We start from the raw sequence: 11,137 nt of genomic DNA, 5'->3' as shown, positions 1-11,137 counted from the left end.
AATTGAAACTTGAGATTTATTTATGGTTAGAAAAATGAAAGAAGGGGGCAAAATGTATAAAAAAAGAAAGAAAAAAACATTTGCAAATTGTTTAAATTGCTGATAATAATAATTCTGGAGTTATTCACAGATACATGAAGAAATGGATCTGGAGAAACATCTGTGATAAGTGAAAATAAAATTTGAGCAGGAGATACTGAAGTCTGAGAAGTGAGCAAATGAAGCTGAGCACACAGGTGAGATAGAACTATGACCACAAACAGGGTTTACTCTCTAAAATGTAATTTTACTTATTTATTTAATTTTGGAGACAGAATCTTGCTGTGTCACACAGGCTGGAGAGTAGTGACATGATCATGGCTGCAGCCTCAAACTCTTGGGGCCAAGGGATCCTCCCACCTCAACCTCCCAAAAAGTTGGGATTACAGATGTGAGCCATCATGCCACACTTCCTTTCATTCTTGAAAACACTAATATCTGGAAAGAAAACTAAAGAAAATATTTAGAAAGCGCTATCAGAATGTTAAAATGAACAGGGATGCTGTAGTATTCATGCTTACTCACAGTTCTAACAAATGTTCAATGAACACCTACTGTATTTCAGGCACTATCTTAACTGCATGAGGCATTTACAAAACAAGAGACAGACCCCAGAAGCTTACACTGTACTCAAGGAAGACAGAGGAGGGAATATGAAAAAAAAAATGCTGAATTATATGGAATGTTAGAATGTGGCAGGCATAATGGATAAAAGAGAAGGTGAAGGCACTGAGACGTGCTGGAACGATATGTAATATTACATAGCCAAGAAAGGCCAAGTTGTGGATGGATCTTTACTGGAAAAGGACATGGAGAGCTCAATGCCACTGAAATAAAAGTTCAGTGTTTCTCAGAATTTCCCTGGAAATCTGAAGTACAGTGTGCCATGCAGGGCCACAGGAGAAACAGGTTTTAGTGTGAAGGAAGAGGCAAGAGCTAGGGGAAAGCCTAGACCAGATCCTTTATTGTGTTTTCCATGGGAAGGGCAAGGCAGATCAGAGCCGACATCTGAGTACTGGCTAGTCCGAATAATTCTGGTTGGCTTTGATTTACAGGAGTCTCTAGTTGCCTCCCACCTGGCCCTGGTGTTACAGTAGGTAGTTAGATATGAGTAGGGCAGGAGAGAGGGACCCCAGGAATGTCAGGCAATTTTGGAGTCAAGGACAGGCAATCATAAATCTTTTCCTCTGAGATAATAAACATAACAAGAGAGGAACCCCAGAGATGTCCAGCTCTCATTGGCTGAAGGACAGGAGAGCATAAAACTATCCCTCTGAGTTGCTAAGTGGCCATCTTAGCATTGGTACTGGGAGGGAAGAGAGTTTTCCAACAGATAAAAAACACCTGGAGCCAGTGACCCCCAATCCCTGCACAAAATGTGGCAAGATGGCAGAATTTGACTGGTATTTGACCTTCTTCTGGGGGTGCTTGACTCACCCCAAATGAGTATGTGCATGACTTCAGTAAACAAACAGTGCATGCGGCCCCTCCCAAGTGCTGGCAGACTACTGTGCATGCAGTGGTCAAGGCACAGCCTACCCAAGGGAGGAATCGGGAGGAGAAAAAAGAGCCTGGGAAATGAGCAAACGTAGTCATCTACTTGGCTCTTTTCCAAGTATACTCTGATTCCTTTCACTCCTACTCTAAAACATTTTAATAAACTCTCACTCCTGCTAAAACACCTGCCTTGGTCTCGTCCTCTGCCTTAAACCTAGCTCTGCCTCCGTTTAATTCTTTCTGCTGAGGAGGCAATGACCACAGTTGCTGCAGACGGCCGCAAACTCACTGGCAGTAACGTTGGGATGATTTAGTGCAGGGAAAGAATTGGCTTGGTGAGAGTTAGACAAAGAGGGTCCCAAAGTCATCATTTACTGGTAGGGACAGTCTCCCCATAGCCAGCAAGAATTTTAAGATGTCAACACATAAAATACAAAAAAGAAAAACCATGATTGATACATCAGCCTCCTTAATGAGAAGGTGGTTGAAAAAAAAGGTTGAGGAATGAGGGCCCTGAACAGACCATTCCACAATTATAGACATAAAAATATTCATTAAATAGGTGGAGGACTCAAGATGGCGCTGTGAGAACAACCCAGGATTGGAGCTCTCGTTGAATCCGCAAACAGGGACATGGATGAATCTGGAGAACATCATCCTCAGCAAACTGACACAAGAACAGAAAATGAAACACCGCATATTCTCACTCATAGGTGGGTGATGAAAAATGAGAACACATGGACACAGAAAGGGGAGTACTAAACACTGGGGTCTATTGGGGGGAAAAGGGGAGGGCCAGCGGGAGGGGGAGGTGGGGAGGGATAGCCTGGGGAGAAATGCCAAATGTGGGTGAAGGGGAGAAGGAAAGAAAAGCACACTGCCATGTGTGTTCCTACGCAACTGTCTTGCATGCTCTGCTCATGTACCCCAAAACCTAAAATCCAATAAAAAATAAAAAAATTCATAAAATATTATAGACATAAAAATATGTGCCTGTTCTTGGAAATTATAAGATGGCACATTGAATTTAGGGGCTACTGATTTAGGCAAGGTTTTAGGCTCACAATTTTGTTCAGGAAGCATTTAAATGACTTCCAATCCTGTATTATGGAGCTGCATCCATGGTAAGTCACTGAGTGCTTATGTAAAAGCTGCAGACCCTTGACAAATATTAACACCAATTAGCTGGGCGTGGTGGCTCAAGCCTGTAATCCCAGCACTTTGGGAGGTCAAGAGATTGAGACCATCCTGGTCAACATGGTGAAACCCTGTCTCTACTAAAAATACAAAAAATTAGCTGGGCATGGTGGTGCGTGCCTGTAATCCCAGCTACTCAGGAAGCTGAGGCAGGAGAATTGCCTGAACCCAAGAGGCAGAGGTTGCGGTGAGCCGAGATCACGCCATTGCACTCCAGCCTGGGTAACAAGAGCAAAACTCCAACTCAAAAGAAAAAAAAATTAACACCAATTAAACCCCTTAAACATGCAGATTTCAATTACACAATTATGGAAAAAACCTGGCTCTTACTATGAGACATATTTCTTGAGTTTATTAGAAGCCAGAAATTTATGTATTTCATCATGATTTATCATTTATAGCAATCATTTTTCCCAAATATGTTGAATTTAAATTATATTAGAGAATTTAGATACAGATTTTATATTTATATACATTAAATAATATTTTATATGATTCAGCTTTTTAAAATAAAAAAGAATGTTTCAATACAAATTTGATTAAATAGACATCATATAAGAGCAGAATTGTACATTTAGCCACATATATATATATATATATAGCTTTTTGTTTTTTTCCTTCTTTCTTCTCTCTAGACCACCAGGGATTCTTGGTTTTTTTTTTTTTTTTTTTTTTGAGACAGAGTCTTGCTCTGTCACCCAGACTGGAGTGCAGTGGCACGATCTCAGCTCACTGCAACATTTGCTTCCTGGGTTCAAGCATTTCTCCTGCCTCAGCCTCCTGAGTAGCTGGGATTACAAGTGCTGGCCAACATGTCTAGCTAATTTGTGTGTTTTTAGTAGAGACAGGGTTTCACTATGTTGGCCAAGTTGGTCTCAAACTCCTGTCCTGAGGTGATCCACCTGCCTCAACTTCCTAAAGTGCTGGGATTATAGGAGTTAGTCACCACACCAGGCCAGCCCCCCGCCCCACACACACACACACATATATATAAATTTTATTTTATTTTTTTCCCACAGAAGTGCTCAAACACACATATGTTTTAAGAACCAAGAATTATGACCATAAAATTGGCAAGGCTGGGTGTGGTGGCTCACGCCTGCAATCCCAGCACTTTGGAAGGCTGAGGCCAGTGGATCACCTGAGGTCCAGAGTTCAATACCAGCCTAACCAACATGGTGAAACCCCGTGTCTACTAAAAATACAAAAAATTAGCCAGGTGTGGTGGCACATGCCTGTAATCCCAGCTACTTGGGAGGCTGAGGCAGGAGAATTGCTTGAATCTGGGGGGCGGAGGTTGCACTGAGCCCAGATCGCACTACTGTGCTGCAGCTTGAGCAACAAGAGTGTAACTCTGCCTCAAAAACTAAAATAAAATAAAATAAGAGGCAATAAAATTAAATGACTATTTAAAAATTGAATAAAGGTGAACGAAAGTGAAACCATGACTGTTTTAAGTGGCAATGACTGCCAAATATTCTAAAAGTTACTTTTTAAATGACAATTTCTAAGATATATTTTTAAAAACTAGTGCCAGATAGATGCTAAAGTAGTAAAAGCAGATTCCAACCAGTACCTCCTGCACCAGGTGGAAAGAGACCTCATTATGAAACTGAGCTCAATCCTGAATACAGCAAAGACAACGGGGAATTTCTAGCCAATAAACAGACTGGGGGTGTGGTCAGCTAATGCTTAATTACTAAGAGGAAACATTAAGAGCTAGAGGGAATTTTTTTTTTTTTTTTTAGATATTGTGTCTCTCTGTTGCCTGGGCTGGGGTGCAATGGCACAATCTTGGCTTACTGCAGCCACTACCTTCCAGGCTCAAGCAATTTGCTTACCTCAGCCTCCTGAGTAGCTGGGATTACAGCTACTTACTACCACATCTGGCTTATTTTTGTATTTTTACTAGAGGCAGGCTTTCACCATGTTGGCCAGGCTGATTTAGATCTCCTGACCTCAAATAATCCATCTGCCTCAGCCTCCCAAAGTGCTGGCACGAGCCACCGCACCCAGCCGGGAAATTCTTATAAAAGGATCTAATAGGGCCGGGCGCAGTGGCTCAAGCCTGTAATCCCAGCACTTTGGGAGGCCGAGGTGGGTGGATCACGAGGTCAAGAGATCGAGACCATCCTGGTCAACATGATGAAACCCCGTCTCTACAAAAATACAAAAAATTAGCTGGGCACGGTGGCGCGTGCCATTAATACCAGCTACTCGGCAGGCCGAGGCAGGGAATTGTCTGAACCCCGGAGGCGGAGGTTGCGGTGAGCCGAGATCGCGCCATTGCACTCCAGCCTGGGTAACAAGAGCGAAACTCCGCCTCAAAAAAAAAAAAAGGATCTAATAGGATTCCTGCCAAAGGTAGGCTGGGGTGGTCAGCCATCACCTGCAGGATGGTCGGAAGCTCAATAATTTAATCAGATATTGAAGTCATTCAGATATCAAAGGTGAGGGCTTCTTGCTAAGGCAGCTTATCAGAATTCTTGCTGAAATTGGGCAATGCAAAGATGAACATCAAAGTTCAAAAGTCAAAGGCTGGTTGGGAAGAAGATTCAGAGGAGCCTGACTGAAGTTTGGTCATGAAGAGACTGTCAGTCCCTCCCCTTGTTCGAGGGAAGAAGAATTTGAACAACATAAATCAATTTCTCATGCAATCACCTTACTCTTCACTAAGAATCAGCTAAACTGTCTGCTGGACGTGTCAATGGAGAATATGTGCTGAATGGTGCAAGCAGTCAGATGTTTATTGAGGGGAATTCCTATGAAAATAAAAATAGAAAGATTAATAGATAGAAACCCATTTTCTTGAGTCCAGGGACAGTCAGTTGAGGTTTCTAGATGTTGGGCTTAAACATATTTATTTATTTAATTTTTTGTTTTTGAGACAGTCTTGCTGTGTCATCAGGCTGGAGTGGAGTGGCACGATCTCGGTTCACTGTAACCTTCAGCTCCCGGGTTCAAGCAATTCCCCTGCCTCAGCCTCCCATGTAGCTGGGAATACAAGTGCATGCCATCATGCCCAGCCAATTTTTTTTCCCTGTAATTTAGTAGAGATGGGGTTTCACCATGTTGCCCAGGATGGTCTCGATCTTCTGACCTTGTGATCCACCTGCCTCAGCCTCCTATAGTGCTGGAATTATACGTTTGAGCGACCACACCCAGCCTTAAAACATCTTTTTAGGCCAGGTGCAGTGGCTCAGTCCTGTAATCCCAGCAGTTTGGGAGACCAAGGTGGGTGGATCACCTAAGGTCAGGAGTTTGAAACCAGCCTGTACAACATGGCGAAATCTCCTCTCTACTAAAAATACAAATATTAGCCAGGCACAGTGGTGGGTGCCTGTAATCCCAGGCACTTGGGAGGCGGAGGAAGGAGAATCACTTGAAAGGAACTCGAGAGTCAGAGGTTGCAGTGAGCCAAGATTGCACCACTCCACTGTAGCCTGTGTGGCAGAGGGAGACTCCAGTTCAAAAAATGAAAAAGAAAAAAAAATGACATCTTTTGTGGGTTAAATGTTTTATGTTATGGCATCAGGTGTTCTGGTAAACTTTCTGAGTGACCCACATAGCAGGTATGAAGGTTAATCATACACAGTCTGTTGAAATAATTTAAGTTTCTATCAAGATGTCCAGCTTCCACTTTCAGGGCTTCAGGGAAAGGTCATTTTAATGAGCAGTGATGCCAGTTCTGAAGGGTGGGACAAAATTGGAAGCGTTAGTCTGGAGAGTCATAGCCAGATACTGGAGAAGTTAAGTATTGAGAACCCACAGGGGTCACTATCATTTTCTATTTTTTTCTTTTTTTTTGAGACGGAGTTTCGCTCTTGTTACCCAGGCTGGAGTGCAATGGCGCGATCTCGGCTCACCGCAACCTCCGCCTCCTGGGTTCAGGCAATTCTCCTGCCTCAGCCTCCCGAGTAGCTGGTATTACAGGCACGTGCCACCACGCCCAGCTAATTTTTTGTTTTAGTAGAGACGGGGTTTCACCTTGTTGACCAGGATGGTCTCGATCTCTTGACCTTGTGACCCACCCGCCTCGGCCTCCCAAAGTGCTGGGATCACAGGCGTGAGCCACCTCGCCCGGCACGATCCTCCAAATATTCTAAGTTTCTTGACTGTATTAGTTAATTCACACATTGCTATAAGGAAATACCCAGGGCTGGGCATGGTGGCTCACGCCTGTAATCCAAGCACTTTGGAGGCCAAGGCAGGCGGATCGCATGAGGTCGGGAGTTCAAGACCAGCCTGACCAACATGGTGAAACGCCGTCTTTATAAAAAAGAAAAAAAAATTAAAAAAAAGAAAATACCCAGGACTGGGTGATTTATAATGAAAAGAGGCTAAATTGACTCACAGTTCCAACAACCGGAGAGGCCTCAGGAAACTTACAATCACAGCAAAAGGCACCTCTTCACAGGGCAGCAGGAGAATCACTGCTGAGCAAAGAGGGAAGACCCTTATAAAACCATCATATCTTGTGAGAACTCACCATTAGAACAGTATGGGGGAAACTGCCTTCATGATTCAATTATCTCCGCCTGGTCCCACCCTTGACATGTGGGGATTATTATAATTCAAGGTGAGATTTGGGTGGGAGCACAGAGCTAAAGCATATCACCAGGCCTGCCAGAAAATCCCCTTCCTTTTTGTTTTTCTTCCCCAACTCCCCGAAAATCCCCTTCCTAACTTACATGTAAGAATGGTTACCCTATGGGCAAGGTACCAGGCCAGTTTTCCAAGAGACATTTGTAAGTATTGGCTCTATAAACTCAACCTTAGTTCATTAAAACTGGTCATCATTTTCAAATATGACATTCTAGTCAAAGTCTTGTTTCCAATTATGTCCTGTTACAAGGAGAACAGATTCTTTTTTAACTTAAATGTTCACACTGCTGTGAAAAAAAGAATATTCAGGCCAGCTATGGTGGCTCACACCTGTACTTTGGAGGCCAAGGCGGGCGGATCACCTGAGGTCAGGAGTTCTAGACCAGCCTGGCCAACATGGTGAAACCTGTGTCTACTAAAAATGTAAAAATTAGCTGTGTGTGGTGGCATGTGCATGTAATCCCAGCTACCCGGGAGGCTGCGGGAGGAGAATTGGCTGAACCCGGAAGCAGAGGTTGCAGTGAGCCAAGATTACACCAGTGCACTCCAGCCTGGATGACAGAGCAAGACACCTGCTCAAAAAATATATATTCAATAGGAATTCCAAATTTTGGAGGGATCAGGCAAGAAGGAAAAATAAATGTTTTCTTTCTGTTTACAAAAGAATAATCTACCAAATGTCATGAGTGTAGATAATTTAAGAGACTTGAGAGAATGAAAAGGACTTACTTATATCTGGAAAATAGGACACTAAATAACCACTAATGTTCCAAACAAAACCATACTTATCTTTGGCCAGGTCATTGCATCTATGAAATTCATTGTTTTCTGATGGATCTTGTGTTAGTCATTTCCTGAACCCATTTTTTTGAGAATTTTGCATGTATGTTCATCAGGGACATTGGCCTGGAGTTTTTGCTTACACTTATCATTAAAACATCTTTTAAAAATGTAGTAATATTTAGCACTGACAGCATATTTTAAAATATTTTTATATTTTGTAAAATATTAATCAGCCATATGAAAATCCCATGTACTTCAGAAAATTATTGTAAAGAAACTATGTATTAAATCGCATCTCTGGCTTTAACAGTAAAATAACCCATTAATGTGCATAAGAACGCATGCAACAAGAATGATCATAAATTGTAACAGGAGACTGAGGGGGAAACCATGGAGCTTCCTAAGAGCATTTACCACTTTTGTGTACATTTGAAAACAGCCACTAGGAAAGATGAAGTATGCCCTTGTATCAGTAATTTTATGTGTAAGAAAAATTTGCAACAGCAGGATAAAACTTGATGTACCCAAACAAGAACACGCACATTTTAATTAGGAGTTAGGTTAGCTTATATAACTGATTGAACCAATTAAGCTGTTTAAGTTATATTCGAACCTTGTCACTCAAGTACTTTACTATGTGTTACCTATGTGCTTGCCAGCACATCAATATGGAACAAATAGGATGTGCTACTGACAACTCTGCACATCTCCATGTTCAGGGACAAAATATTGGCAATTTGAAACTGGCCGTGGTGAGATTCCTAGTATCAAGGGAACGGCAAACACTGTACACTAGGGCTGCACGTCTGCTATTATTAAAATTTTACACCTAGAAAAGTGATGAAGAATGTTACTATATGCTGATGAAAAATAAAAGTATATACTATAGGAAGCCGTTATGTTGTACAACAAGATAAAAAAAATTAGAAAGTGTTTAGTACGCAAAAGCAAAAATGTCACTCATGTTACTGAATGAAAAAAATTCCAACATGTGTTTGTTGTTCCACTGTCTATTTTTACTGAAAGAAAATGAACCAGCCTGGGCGCGGTGGCTCACGCCTGTAATCCCAGCACTTTGGGAGGCCGAGGCGGGTGGATCACGAGGTCAAGGGATCAAGACCATCCTGGTCAACAAGGTGAAACCCCTTCTCTACTAAATATACAAAAACTAGCTGGGCATGGTGGTGCACACCTGTAGTCCCAGCTACTCGGGAGGCTGAGGCAGGAGAATTGCTTGAACCCAGAATGTAGAGGTTGCGGCGAACCGAGATCGTGCCATTGCACTACAGTCTGGGTAACAACAGCGAGACTCCGTCTCAAAAAAAAAAAGAAAAGAAAAGAAAAAAAAAAAAAAAGAAAATGAACCAATACTCGTAATGTATAAGACAGGTGAAATAGGCAATTCACTGAAAATATATAGGTGTCAAATTTAAAAGTAAAAAAAATTGGTTGGCCAGGCATTGTGGCTCGCACCTGTAATCCCAGCACTTTGTGAGGCTGAGGTAGACTAATAACGAGGTCAGGATATCGAGACCATCCTGACCAACATGATGAAGCCCTGTCTCTACTAAAAATACAAAAATTAGGCCAGGTGCGGTGGCTCAAGCCTGTAATCCCAGCACTTTGGGAGGCCAAGGCTGGTGGATCATGAGGTCAAGGGATCGAGACCATCCTGGTCAACATGGTGAAACCCCGTCTACTAAAAATACAAAAAAAAAAAAAATTAGCTGGGCATGGTGGCGCGTGCCTGTAGTCCCAGCTACTCAGGAGGCTGAGGCAGGAGAATTGCCTGAACCCAGGAGGCGGAGGTCGTGGTGAGCCAAGATCGCGCCATCGCACTCCAGCCTGGGTAACAAGAGTGAAACTCCGTCTCAAAAAAAAAAGAAAAAAAATTAACTCCAGATGGATTAAAGATTTAAACATAAGACCTAACTCCATAAAAACTCTAGAAGAAAACATAGGCAATACCATTCAGGACATAGGCATAGGCAAGGACTTCATGACTAAAACACTAAAAGCAATGGCAACAAAAACCAAAATAGGTAAATGGGATCTAATGCAACTTACGAGCTTCTGCACAGCAAAAGACACAATCATTACAGTCAACCAGCAACCAACAGAATGGGAAAAAAAATTTGCAATCTACACATCTGACAAAGGGCTAATATCCAGAATCTACAAAGAACTTAAACAAATTTACAAGAAAAAACAACTTCATTAAAAAGTGGACAAAGTATATGGACACTTCTCAAAAGAAGACATTTATGCAGCTAACTAACATATGAAAAAATGTTCATCATCACTGGTCATTAGAGAAATGCAAATCAAAACCACATTGAGCCCGAGGTGCGGTGCAGCCTGGAGTGCACGGAGGCATGCAGGGCGGAGGAGCCCTGGGACTCTGCTGTGGCCACTATGCCCACAAATGCATAGGTTGGGGCTGGAGGCTGGGTGAGGTGCAGTGGCAGCCCAGGAATTGGATGAAGCCCCTGAAAACCCATCAGCTGTGGAGGGAACGCTCAGCAGATGCCAGCTACACCCATGGATAGATATGCCAGAAGCTGGGCTGTTTGGGGGCCACAGGGGTCAGGGAAACAGGACCTGGTGCCTGGAGGCCAGAAAGCCCATGGAGGTGGGCTGGTGGCTCCAGAGCTCCCTTCAGACTCACCAACTGGGTGCCCACCCCCTTGGTACCCAAGCCTTGCAGAGGCAGCCAGGTCTGGCCAGCCCCAGCGCCTTTAAACCTACAAAGTCCCCGTGGCCCCAGCTATTCCCAATGCTGGCAAGTTGTTACTTTCAGGGGGCTCTATGGCATCGGAGCCCTCTCATCTGGCTTGTTGACAGAATTAAGTTCCATGTGGCTGTGGGCCTGAGGTGTTTCCTTGCTGTGAGATGTGTGCTTCCCTTAGCTCCTCTCCAGTTCTGAATAGGCTGCATTCCCCCTTCCATCTCTCTGACTCCTTTGTCCTTGCAGCTTTCTCCTTGCAGCTGGGAAAGGTCGTCTGCTGTTGAGGAC

Source organism: Callithrix jacchus, chromosome 22, assembly GCF_049354715.1.
Source record: "Callithrix jacchus isolate 240 chromosome 22, calJac240_pri, whole genome shotgun sequence".
Taxonomy (NCBI): Eukaryota; Metazoa; Chordata; class Mammalia; order Primates; family Cebidae; genus Callithrix; species Callithrix jacchus.
This window is presented reverse-complemented; position numbering follows the sequence as displayed.